Consider the following 13713-nt stretch of genomic DNA (forward strand, 5'->3'; position numbering starts at 1 on the left):
ACCATGGTGGGGCTTCTATGTTGAGGGTCCATTGACTTTATCGGGTTCTCAAAGGCGACTGGGATATTCATGTTCTCAGTTAATTGGCAAAAATATTTCAGTCACTATAAACATATCTTAAATAAAGCTCTTGGGTTGAATATAAGAAGATAGCACATCTAATGTCCCTCAATCTCCTAAACCTTATAATACATACATAAGGCAAGAAGAAGAAGAAGTTTTGCAGAGATTTGCCACTTGCTACAATGATTTTAGTAAATGACTTATTATCAGAAGATTGGATTTCTTTCTAGTCAAATGTCATATAACATTGACATGGTTGTATTAATTTATTAAGAAAATTGCGTGAAGTCATCAGCTCAGCTTAGCACAATTATCTCTGACAATTCCATTTTATTTTTTTCAGGGGGTTTTTTGAAGATTAGGCTTGTAAAAGCTAACTTAGCTTCTGAGACGAGTGTTCAATTTGTCCATAATGCCTAATGCATGGTAATTCCAGGCAATCATACAACATAGCGTTGTCAGACGTGGGAGCAGTCCCCCTGTCTCCTGTGCTGGTTCTCCATTCCCTGCCCATCCCTTCGATCAGCAGTTCTTATCTGGGGTTCCTATGCTTCCTGGGGGACTGTCTCGGAATTTTACCAATACTGATTACCTGTTCTCCAAAGTCATTTTGTGGAGTTTAATTTCTTTTTCAAATGTGTATGTACTAGTTATTTGCTAGATATTATACTAGATGCTGGGATTACGGAACTAAAAAAAGCTCGCTGTGTGTCAACCTACAAAAACAGAAACCAGTTTAAGAGGCAGAGTATTTATTTGGGATCAAAGAAAGAATTGCAGTTTGGGAAGCACAGATTCAGGTAGAAATCCGAACAGTGTCCCACTAGGGAGTAAAAGTCAGGGGCTTTTAAAGGCAAAGAGGGGAGGTTTATTACAAAGAATTTTCATTGCAGTTGGAGGCAGAGCTAGACTTGGCTAAACATTGATTGACTGTTGATTCTATCTTCAGAGAGTTCATAATCCTCAATGTTTGTGATCAGGATGTCAGTTCTCCTGCTGACCTCTCAAACAGTTGCTTATGAAACAGTTGCCATTTTGGCCCAGTTAAGATTCAAGACAGCAAGGCAGTTTCTCTGGAAAGGTAGCTCTGACTCTATTTCAAAATGGCTCCACTATAGTCAATTTTGACATTTCTCCATTTTGATCGAGATTGTTCTTTGAAAGCATCACTGATCAACCATTTGAAAGCATTGCTAATTGACTATTGGAAAGCATTGCTGATCAGCCATCAAAGCATTCTTGGTCCCTTGTGGCTAGGAATGCTCATTTCCAGTGTATCGTGTCCCATGTAGGAGGGAAAGTGGCTTTCTTAGGAGCCTTAGGCCACATTTGAGCAACAAGAGTGCCAGAGCAGAGCAAAGCCTGACTGTCAGATTCCTTTAAGGACAAACATTTTCTGTAGTACCTGGAAATTTCTCAGGTGAAGGCTCATAAGCCTTAGCAATCATTTAAAACTCTGAGCGACCATTATCCAAGTGGTGTTTTTAGAACATTGAGCCATGCAGAAGAGACAAAGTTTTACAACAGCAAGAATTCCTATAATAATGAATGAAACGCTAAGTCCGAATTGGACAATAGATCTGAACCAGGAGGCCATTCCTGAGGGTAGCCAGCTAAAGAGATCGGAGAATCATGGGCTGTCAGTGGGCACAGCAGTTGACCATTTGGCCTGTGCTCAGATTTTGTCTAGTTCCGTTTTTACTTTGCCAGCGGTGTTTACCCAAGTACAACAAGAGATGCTTATCACAGAACAAGCCCCACCTTGTTCAGCCAGGAGGTAATCAAGAGCAGTTCTGTTATCTAATATGACTCATGCAAGGGAATCCAAAGATTGATCTTGGGCAGCTATTGTTTCAGCGGCAGATTTAGCAATATTCCCCAGGGTTTTAGATAAATTTTTGATCATATATTCATTCCTGGCAGTGCCTACCCAAGGGAAAAGTTTTTTTCCAAAACTGGTAGCTTCGCTGGGGTTCATGCTGCCACCCTTTGAACACTTGACTATGTGTGCAACTAGTTTCACATTTTAGTCTGTGAGGTAGATTCAAAGGTGATGCCCAGTGCTGAGTTTCTGATTGATCATGTCACAAATAGGTGTAACCAATAATCCAATTGCATAGTGACCTCTAGTTTGATAGGGATTTAAACAGTGTGTTCCCCATAGGTCATTGTTCCAAGTACAAGTGACAATATACCCTAAGGGAGCACAAATCACGGAGTCATTATAATGAAATCGACTAAAGCAAGGATTTGATGTGTTAGCCAAGGAATTCTAGACACATAGCACAAGGATTTAAGGGAGAAATGGCAGAGATTAGTAATTAAATGTACTAAAGGATCTCTAGATTCACGTACAGAACAAGGCTTCTGATGACAAACCCAACAGTCAGAAAGATTTCCAAGGAAGAGGGGGAGAAAATAAGATGTAAGCAGCAGCAGCAAGTAAAACGTATACAGGCCTGGTCTGGCCATCTGGGAGAAGCTGGCTGTCTCCGGTGTTGGTTGGTTCTCGTCCTAGTTAATTTGCTTTGGAGGCCTCCAGCGTGTGTACAGGACCAGATGTCAGGTGGAGCCTTCTTTAGCTGTGAGATAGGTGTCCAAGATGAATTGCCTTCGAGTTGTGCAGCTGTGTCAATGGTTAGGAGCACTTGGTAAGATCCTTTCTGGTGGGGCTCGAGGGCTGTCTTCCTCTGATGATGCTTCCAGAATGCTCAGTCATCAGGCTCTAGACTGTGACCAGCAGGATCCTTTAAATTGGAAGCCAAGAACCCTTCCTTAGCCTGTTGATGATGGGCTTGAGTGTAAGACGTTAGAGACTCACAGTAGCCGGTCGTCAGCATAAGACTGGAATCCAATGTCTACAAAGGTGCAAACGTGATTTTTCTCTCCACAATTACCCTCAATTTTCTTTTCTTACCTAAGATAATCACAGGAAAACTAATTTGTTTATATTCAAAAACTTGGCCTGGTTAAATGAAAATTATGCTTAACGTTTCTGAATTCTACCTGAATTCTAGATCAGGTAGGGAGGAAAAAGTAAATCTTTCATCTTTGTTCACAAAGATATATCTTAGCAAATTGTTGCTAGCTTAAGAGAAAAGATTTCTTTAAATCTGGAAAAACAGCACATTAGAGCCTTCTCCTCGGTTCATGTCGTCCCACGTAATTAGTATTTGTTCCTGATCTTTTGTTAGCAGTTTTATGAAGCCATCAGCCTCCCTGTGAGAACTCTTTAATTTCTTACCCAGTTCAGTATTATGATCTGAAAGTTTATCAGAAGCCTGTATTCTAGAGTGTCAGAGTCCTTTCCATGAAACTCTCTGAGTATGAAGCATATTTGCGAAAGCATCAGAGTAGAACAATAACTGTCTGTAAATGACAAAAGACTTAAAGTTACATGGGTAAACATTTGATTACAATGCAGTTGACAAGGAAATTTGGTTATTTCTGTGACATATAACATTTTAAGGTAACTAGAACTATGACAAATAACATTACACAAGGACATATCATATTTTTAGGAATTTCATAGAATTTTTATAATATTAATATTAATAACATATATGCATACAAGGATATCCATAAAGGAGTCTTCACATCACTTATTTGATAATGCTTCTCATACAGTTTAACATCCCAAATAAGCCTAATTATTTTAATATTTCCCTTTTCATAGGAGGAGAGAACAAATTCTCTGGAAATTCTCAGTTACTTTCAGGTAAAAAAAATACTTTAGAATTTGAATTTTGGGAAGTTTGTTACAGATATCAAAAGGTTTTAAAATTGGTCAAATAGGATCATAGGTCACTGTGAAACAATACTTAGTTATCCATTTAACCAAAGTGACAACGGAAGATGTTAACGGCAAACACAGGAGTTAAACAGTTTAAAAGAAACAAACCCTTAGCTCTCTTAATAGAGAGACCTCAGCTTTTCGAACATAGGAAATTATTTTGACAACATGCGGAATCCCTGCCATTTAGGTAGACTTACTCAAAAGTAAAGAAAAATCTTTCATAATCTCTTTACCAAGAGCAGACTGAGAGTCCAAGAAAACTGTCCTTTCAGGAGAAAGAAAACCGAATTCTAACTTTCACCAGCTTACTTTTTGATGTTAAAACTCATTCACTTAGTTAAATTCATTTCAATTTTAGCCAACTTGCCCATGCACAAAACTCTTCTCAGGGTTCCTCTTGCACAAACCTTCTGTAATTTTCCTTTTTACATTCAAAATTTGTCCCATGCCTTCCCTCCTTCTTAGCCTCTTCTTAGAGCAAAAATTACTTTCCTCTTTCCCATGACCACTTATTCCTTAGGACAAATTTACTTTTTTAACAAAAGAAACAAAAATATCTCCATTCCTTGTACCTTCTTCACTGAACACATACATTTTCTGTAGCATAAAATTTTTTTTTAATGTGGCACAAGGCATGTCCATTAATAGACTTAAACATCTTTTAGTTTCTCTGTAATAAGCCCAAGGTAGATGAATCTAAATGAACCTATGTTTAGTAAATAATGTCTAATATTTTATCCTACTTGGAAATGATCTAGATACTCAATAAATTTTTATCATTTTACTTATTTGCAAAACTCTAAGGTTTCAAGTTGCCAAAAGGTCTTGGAGTTATTTTTTTAAAATACATTACCATAACACATAATTACTGTTAAAAAGTTCACCCAAAGACTTCTTGTCTTACTTACATCTATTTAGTTTACTCGTTCCCAGTAATTATATTTAGATTACCTACAGAAACTTCATGAGACATTAGACAAAGTAAGCCATCATTTTTTTTGCTGCCAACTTTTATAACAGAGATAACATGAAACTGTTTAACTTTTGGTAAACCTAGGTAGAACTAAAGTTTTATATTTAATTATGGTAACTCTAAAGACATGCCCATTTTAATTAACCCAACAAACTTAAAATAGCTTTTATTTTCCAAAGATTATTGTCTATCACGTTAACTTGAAAAGCATTTGGGTTACTTTCAGTCGTATTTCTTTTGAGAGTATGCCAATTTATATAGCGCTTGTTTGTTTTTAAGCCAGTTAAATAGAGCTCTCTTATAAACTAGTCTGTAATACCATCCAGAGGTAGAAAAAGATTACATATTTATAACATGCATATATAGGCACACCCATGCAGACAAATGTCTTATAACCTCTGTTTTTAGATTTTCCAGCAAGGGTGCCTCCATAGCAGTCTGCTATGTCCACAAAAGCTTCTTTACCCCCTTTTTTTTCCTTCAGTCTTAGTGATGCAGGGTCGGTGAGCCAAGGAGTCAAAAGAAAGATTTCTTGGACTCACAGAATCTGGTAGTAGTGCTCTTTTATTTAGAGAATAGTGTGGAAAAGCACGTGGACAGGACCCATGGGCAGGAGGAGGTGCTGCTGCTGGCATGGGAATAGGACCCACGGGCAGTCAGAGCTGTTGCTGGCATGGGGAGGTGCTGCTGCTGCTGCTGCCACTGCGCCGCTACTGCTGCCAACATGGGTGGAGAGTAAGGCTAAATTTAAGGCATAGGTATGTGAGCCATCTCTTTAGAAGACAAAGGAAAGAACATGTAAAAAATTTAAAATGGTATCAGTGCAGATGGGGTCTGGCCATTGGGTGGTCCCACAACTTTTAGATAAGAATCAAATCGGATTAAGTAAAGGCCAGAAGCCACCACCCTAAATCGGTTACCTGAGGTTGCCAGACAGTAACCAACTTAAGTTCTTGCCTTTGGCATTGATTAAGAGTTTCTAGAGATAAGGCCATCCCCCTTCTTTCTGGCACAGAGAGGAGGCATCTCTACAGATAGAGGTTTCCCTTACAAATGTAAATGTTTCCCAACAAAGGGCAAGCAAACTCTGCTCCTCGGAGCCTGCTTCTCATCTGCAGTTTTAAAATTAACCAGCCTAAAATCCTCATCACTAGGAGTTGACAGTGGTCTAGATAACAGCTCCCAGAGAGGTTACAAGCTTTTGGGCATAAACGGGAAGTTAGTTGCTTATCAAGGCCTGACATACCTGTCCAATTACATTATCCTTCATTTATTTCTTTCCCTCAAAGTACAAAATTTTATTTTAGCTTAGTGGTGGGGAAAGCCTGTCAGGCTCTCACTGTCAGCTTCCAATTTGGCTAAATTTCTGATTGTAAGTTACTAAATCCTTTCAAATATCTTGTCAGGTTTCAGCTGAGATGAACAGTAAATATTTCTAGCAGTATTAAACAACTCCATTAATTCTTCGTTTTAGTTTCCTCTTGGCTGCTTAAGGGAATAATGTAGCAGTTTACCAGAAAATCTCTCATTGTCTTGTTAACTCTGGAGGGACCCGTACAAGCCCTTCCTTTGAAGGTAGATATAAGGCTGTAAAGCCATTAACTGAGTGAACTTTTGTATAGTCTTTTAAGGTACCTCTCATATCTTTTTTTCATGAGCGTTTTTGCAATGAAACTTTCACTAAGGCTGTTTGGGAATTTGGAAGCCTTTGCTTTTAAGTGTCCTTCCTAAATGATCTTATCTAATTGGAACATTCCTTCTAATAACCGTTGTTATTTCCCCGAGGGTTGGTAGCAGTTTGGTAGCACCCTAGCCACGAATGTACCCTAACCCCCATTTCTGCCCAGCCGTATTTGGCCGCAAATGGGGTGCAACCCACATTTCTGTCTGTCCGTATTTTGGGCTCCCAACCTGACAGTTACCAAGCCAAGCTCTTAGGACAGGAAACAATCTCAGTAAGATTTTGCTGTTCTTCGTAAATATTTGTAGCTTCTGGGGCCATAGTTTTTAAGCAGGTATGCCAGAAGGGGGTGCATTTCATTCCTCAGGAATTAAAGATTGAATTCAATTTGTCTGGTCCTCAGTTCTCAAATCTAGTGTCCAAAAAGACCAGTTTTGTAAAGTGAGAAGAGCCCCAAAGTGCCCACTGTAATTTTAAGTCATCTTTGGCCTTATGGGTCCACTGAGATAGACATTTCCTTCCAAGAGGGAGGGCCATAATTCTTAAACGTAAAACCTGCTGGAGTTCCTGAGGGAGGAAGTTCTCGGGGAAACATTAGAAAATGAAAGTCCCATGGTAAAGAAAATCACCCATGGGGCCAGCCCCATGGTGCAGCGGCTAAGTGCGCACGTTCTGCTTCAGCAGTCCGGGATTGCCAGTTTGGATTCTGGGTGCGGACATGGCACTTCTTGGCAAGCCATGCTGTGGCAGGCATCCCACATATAAAGTAGAGGAAGATGGGCTTGGATGTTAGCTCAGGGCCAGTCTTCCTTAAAAAAAGAAAGAAAGAAAGAAAATCACCCACCTAGCATGACAATAGCATTTTTTTTGTATGCACGTTAACAGGGTTAGCTAAGCCCTGGTGTCTTCAAACCAAACTAATACCTAAGAGGGATGTGCCTGCGGTTGGGGACTGTGTGATGGTTTTACAGTGTATCTCCTTGCATGGCAGTTTTCTTGAGGTTGACAAGCGATCTAGTGTCAATGGAACCCATTCTCGTCTAAGCTTTTCCATGACCAACTCATCCTATCACAGGAGACTTCTTGAGGTCTTGAGCACCCTAATGGCTCTTAAATGCCCCACCCATGCCCATCAGTTTTATGGCCTTGGCTTCACAGATGTCCCTTAGCAGTAGCTTTTACCTCATGTGCATATTAACCCACAGCAGAGTTTGTCTAAGCAGAAATTTCTACCAAGAGATTCCCCTCAGCAACAGCCCTGTAGGTCGAGTAACCAGGGAATCCCCTGCCTGCTTGAGAGAAACCTCACCTGCGAGCATGAAAGCCGCCGCACCGATCCAAAGGAGGGCACTGGCTTCAACCAGAGGGAGGGACGTCTGAGCCGAAGAGGCCCCCCCCCCGCCGCCCCCCGATCAGAGGAGTCAGCTGTCCGCGCAAGCGGCTGAGCACACAAAGGGTTCATGTTGGATATGATCCTATTTCCGGGGGACACTGGTCCTCAAAGGTGAGATCGCTTCAGGTCCTGCTTTCTGACCCCATATGTCAACCTACAAAAACAGAAACCAGTGTAAGAGGCAAAATGTTTATTTGGAATCAAAGAATTGCAATTCAAGGAGCACAGATTCAGGTACAAATGCATATAATGTCCCACTAGGAAGTAAAAGTCAGGGGCTTTTAAAGGCAAAGAGGGGAGGTTTATTACAAAGACTTCATTGCAGCTGGAGGCAGAGAGCTAGACTTGCTAAACATTGACTGTTGATTCGACCTTCAGAGAGTCGTAATCCTCAGTCCTTGTGACCAGGATGTCCGTTCTCCTGCTGACTTCTCGAACAGTTGCTTATAAAACAGTTGCCGTTTTGGCTCAGTCCAAGGTTCGAGATAGCAAGGCAGTTTTTCTGGAAAGGCAGCTCTGACTCCATTTTAAAATGGCACCGCTATAGTCAGTTTTGACACTGTTGAAAATCTCCTAATAATTAATATGGTGAGAAGCACTGGGAGAAGTATGTCTAGAATGCTCTGGAACCACCAAGGAATTAGACACTCAGGCCTGGAGAGCATTCCGAAGGCTGGGAATGCTTCACAGAAGAGGTTCTGTTTAAACAGCTTTCTTTACCTTTCCGTACACATTCACATCACCCTATTAGGCAAAAATGTTTTAATTGAAAATGTTTTGATCAAGTTATATGGATCAGTAACTTCTTCCACCATTGATTTAATATGGTATCAAATATGCCTTGAATTGTTCATCTTAGAAATAGCTAAAATGTGTATTTATAGAGTAAGAAGGAATTTAAATTTAATCAGCTCAGTCTCCACCAGCTCCTTTTCGTTCTGTTTGAATTCTTTTTTTTTTTTTTTTTGAGGAAGATTAGCCCTGAGCTAACTGCTGCCAATCCTCCTCTTTTTGCTGAGGAAGACTGGCCCTGAGCTAACATCCATGCCCATCTTCTTCCACTTTATATGTGGGACGCCTGCCACAGCATGGCTTCCAAGCAGTGCCATGTCCGCACCCGGGATCCAAACTGGTGAACCCGGGGCCACCAAAGCAGAAAGTGGGAACTTAACCACTACGCCACCGTGCCAGCCCCCTGTTTGAATTCTTTGATGGAGCTTACAGATAGTTCATTCCATTTTTTACTATAATAACAGAAAGATCCTGCCGGTGAGCCAAAATCTGCCTTTCTTTCTCTTTTTCTCAGTAATTTTAGTTTTAAATTCCAAAAATTTTGTCCCAGTCTGTGGCTTATCCTTTCATTTTCCTTTTGACAGGGAATTTGTTTTTTATTATTAACTCAATCCATTTGATGTATTTCACAAGGTGCAATTCTTTTTTTCATTCAGGAGTGAAAGAAGTTAGAAATTTAAACTTTAAAAAAGTCAGCAAATGGCAAACAAATTTCCTTGAAAGTCACAGTCACATATAGAGTGCACCCTAGAATGGAGGAGGGACAAGTCAGGTTCCACCCACTTTCATCAAATAACGGACCTACTCAATGGTGCAGAGAAAAGGCAGCCTTCAAAAGGAGTGCGATGCTAGATGAGGCGTTTACTGTACTCCTTGAAGAGCACCGGCTAGGAACCTGTTTTCTAAACTCCATCTAGGAAGTGCAATATGGAATCAGTCTGTCCTCTTCCTCTTAAGGACTGTCTCCTGGCTAATGAACTGTTACAAAGACTAAATAAAAACAACCCCCCCCAAAAGAAACAAAAACCCACTAAGATGTCTCAGATTACTCATGAGCGCGGAAGAGCTTCAGCAATCTGAATTAATCTGTTACAGTCGTCACAAGCATGCGTTGCTTGTAAACAAACAGAAAAAATTTCTTGAAATGGAACAAAAGCTAGTACTAATCACTTTTCTGACAAACACAGTTACTCAAAATTAACTCGTATTGGGAGAGGGAAGGGGGCCCGTACCTGTGGACCTTGTCTCACATGAGTGCGAGTGGTAGGTGCAGGGCGTTTGTCATTGCAGTAGTCCCCACTTACTTGTGGTTTCGCTTTCCACCGTTTCATTACCCATTGCCAACCACGGTCTGAAACTGTTAAATGGAAAATTCTGGAAATAAACAATTCATAAGTTTTAAATTGCGCACCATTCTGAGTAGCGTGATGAAATGTGGAGCCACCTGCCCGTTGTTAGTCCTTTAGTAGCCGTCTTGGTTATCAGATCAACCGTCGTGGTATCGCAGTGCTTGTGTTCAAGTAGCCCTTTATTTTACTTAATAATGGCCCCAAAGCCAGGAGTAGTGATGCTGACAATTCGGATATGCCAGAGAGAAGCCGTAAAGTGCTTCCTTTAAGTGAAAAGGTGCAAGTTCTCTACTTAATAAGGAAAGAAAACATCATATGCTGAGGTTGCTAAGATGTATGGTAACTTTTTTTACAGTATATTTTATAATTGTTCTATTTTATTATTAGTTATTGTTGTTAATCTCTTAGTGTGCCTAGTTTATAAATTAAACGATCTTGGGTGTGTTTGTATAGGAAAAACCATAGTATATAGAGGGTTTGGTACTATCCACAGTTGCAGGCATCCACTGGGGGTCTTGCAAAGTATTCCCTGTGGATAAGGGGGGTGCTACTTTATTGCAAAAACAAATTTTAATTTTTAATCTTTAGTTTGATTTAGACATTGCTTGTAGTCTGATGCCGACACCAGCCGTGTAGAAAGGGCTCTGGAGAGACGTCCACCGGGCGCACACCTGCGCTCCTCCTCCGCTCTGGAGGCCGCAGAGCAGCCGATACCGCTTCATCAGACACACGTTTTAGTCCCTCTGTGAGTGCAGAGCACTCCACATGCTCGACAGCCTCCAGGCAGTCTGGTGGCTTCTCTTCATTCTTGGCAAGTTTCTCAGTAGTAGAGGAGTCATCTTTGGGACCAATTTGGGTCCCACAAGCGAGAAACGCTTGGCACAGTGGTGAGTTATCTCTGGTGGCTGCTTTTCTTTCGTGTTTTTGAATGAGGACAGACTGAACACTGACAAACAGTGGAAATACTTCTGTCTTTGGAAAACTCAGTGGTCATAATCTTCTTGCCCTGCAGTATCAAGAAGCCCAAGAGTCTGGCTCTCCACTGATCATAACTATGACTGCATAGTTGTTGAAGACAGTCGGTACGTCTTTGCGTGGAAATTTGTTGTGTAGGATATCAGGAGGCAGGTTTACCAACAGCACCATCTCCCACAGCAACATTATTACTTGTCTGTGTTACTGAGACAGTTTTGTATCCACCTTAAATATTTCAGGTTCGATGTTGACCTCAGCTCCTCCACCGGGGCATTTCTCTCCTTTCATTTTCTTAACTGTCTTTTAAAGAACAGAAAATTTTAATTTTGATGTAGTCCAATATATCAATTTGTTCTTTTATGGATTATGCTTTTGGTATTATGTCTAAGAAATCATTGCCTGACCCTCTGCTTTCTCCTAGAAGTTTTGTTGTTTTAGGTTTTACATTTAGGAATGGTCCATTTTGACTTAATTTTTGTCCATGGTGCAAGATATGAATCAAGTTCATTTTTTTGCAAGTGGATATCTAATTGTTCCAGTATCATTGTTGAAAATACTCTCCTTTCTTTACTGCATTGCCTTTTGCACCTTTGTCAACAGGTGTCAAAAACTGTAAACAACCTACATGGCCATCAGGAAGTGAATGGGTAAATGAATTGTATATCCATGCCATGGAATACCGTGCAGCAATAAAAAGAAATGAGCTATTGATACAAGCAGCAACCTGGATGCATCTCAGAATTACGCTGAGCAAAAGAAGTCAGAGTACATAGTGCATAATTTTAGAAACTCTGGAAAATGCAAACTGATCTATAGTTACAGAAAGCAGATCAATGTGTGGAAGGGGGGGATTACAATGGGGCAAACTTATAAATATATGCAGTTTATTATATTTCATATCTCAATAAAGCTGTTACAAATTAAATTCTAAAAAATTACATAGAATAACTCAGTGAACTTTTGATAGCCAGAAACTTTTTTCTTTTCCCACTCATTAATCTTTTCTTCATACTGTAACTCCATTTATTATTCCTATTAAAAAATGGTGTGTGGCTCTGAACGTAGCATTCGGAAAATGTGATCATAGTAACTCACTTCAAGTGTACCTTCTGTTTCTTTATTCAGGTCGTTCTGGCCTGCCAGTTCCTACACGGCCTCTTAACCTTCCTTGGTACCATTGTTCAGCTACCTGCAGATCTACTTGTAATCATTTAACCCAAACTTCCCTAAATTGTCTACCAATATTTCATTAGTGGAAGTTGAAAAATGCGTCTGGATCAAGGTTATAGGGATCAAGGATATAAGGTTTAAAGGGAGAAGAGTGAAAAAGGAAATGAGCAGGGGCAGATAACATAGGGAGACAGTGTTAAGGAATTTAGATTTTAACCTAAGAGCAATACAGCGTCTTTGAAGAATTTTCTGTAAGCCATGTCAAAGTGATTTCACTTTTTATGGTGATAGGTTGCACTTACGTAAAAGGGCAGGCAATAATAAGGGGCTTTCTATCAGACCCTTCAGTATTTTAGTTAATGTATAGTTTTTGGGGTGGCAGAGTCAAAAGCCCTATTCTGCTATCTTAAATTTGTTCACGTGCTTTGTACATTATAGTTGCATCTTGTCAGCTGAAATAAAACCAGCAATTCAAAATTGAGACCTACCTGAATTTACTTGCTTCTAACTGTTTCTTGGGTTTATGAGAATGACAGCTTTATTTAGGCCTAAGAATTTAGCCTTCTGGAATTAAATGCAGGCCTCATCTATTCATGCTTGCTGTTTCTCAATATGAAATCTTGTAAAATAGCTTGTAAGAGCTTTGATATTTTTTCTTCCTTTCAAACCCGTAGTCAAGGTTCACTAAATTGGGATTAGTTATGATTCTCTGTGAAGGCACTGCTGATGCTTGATGACAGCAAGAACCCAGAAAGGAAAAGAGGTGGTTTATGAGCGGCAGCCAATTATCTGGCAACCAGAATGTTTTGTTGTTACAAAGAATCTATTGTAACAAGTCTCTGTCTTCATACAGCACCTGGCACTGTGTAACTGAGACCGAACATGGCGCATAACATGAAACTGGTAGATTACGTTGAGGCCAGTCCCTCAGGAGGTTAGTTAAACTCAGTCCTCCAGTATGATGGATTGGTGAATGTAGAAGCCTGTAAGTGGGTACCAGTTACTGAGGAAAACAAACGTAGTCAGCCCGTCCCTTGAACTGAACCCTGGGTTTGGGGATAGAGCAAAAGAAGGATAAGGAATATTGGCTTCAAAAAGTCACTTGTGAATACACAGTGATTTCACATCTGATCTAACCACACTGGCACAGATACATAGAATCTGCTGGATCATAGCATCCTGGGTCAGATCCAGTTTTAACTCTACCACAACATTATCTGGAATTTCTTGCAAGTGACTTAACTATTCTCAGGCTCTTATTTGCTCATATGAAAAAATGAGAGGATTAGACTGTTTTAAGACTTCTTTCTGTGATTCTTCAGTTGCATTATATTTGCTGAAAAAACATCTTGCAGTGAAACGTCTAGGTAAAAATGAAAGTAACTTGTTAAAATCATATCACATGTAAAACTGGAAGAAGTAGACTAGTATACTGAAGGATATTGTATTGGGTGCGGTCCCCAGGAAAAATCTTGCTTTCCGTGAGGCCTGGACCTTCCCAGTGTTACCTCTTTGATCATC

General features: G+C 40.1%; 1 protein-coding gene and 1 pseudogene across 1 annotated transcript in view; one reads left to right on the plus strand and one right to left on the minus strand.

Moving 5' to 3' along the window:
* Positions 1 to 13713, plus strand: part of RALA (RAS like proto-oncogene A) — a 72689-nt gene that overhangs the window by 22226 nt on the left and 36750 nt on the right. The window lies entirely within an intron of this gene.
* Positions 10642 to 13076, minus strand: LOC100063016 (cell division control protein 42 homolog; annotated as a pseudogene).

The sequence above is a fragment of the Equus caballus genome, chromosome 4 (genome assembly GCF_041296265.1).
Source record: "Equus caballus isolate H_3958 breed thoroughbred chromosome 4, TB-T2T, whole genome shotgun sequence".
Lineage (NCBI taxonomy): Eukaryota > Metazoa > Chordata > Mammalia > Perissodactyla > Equidae > Equus > Equus caballus.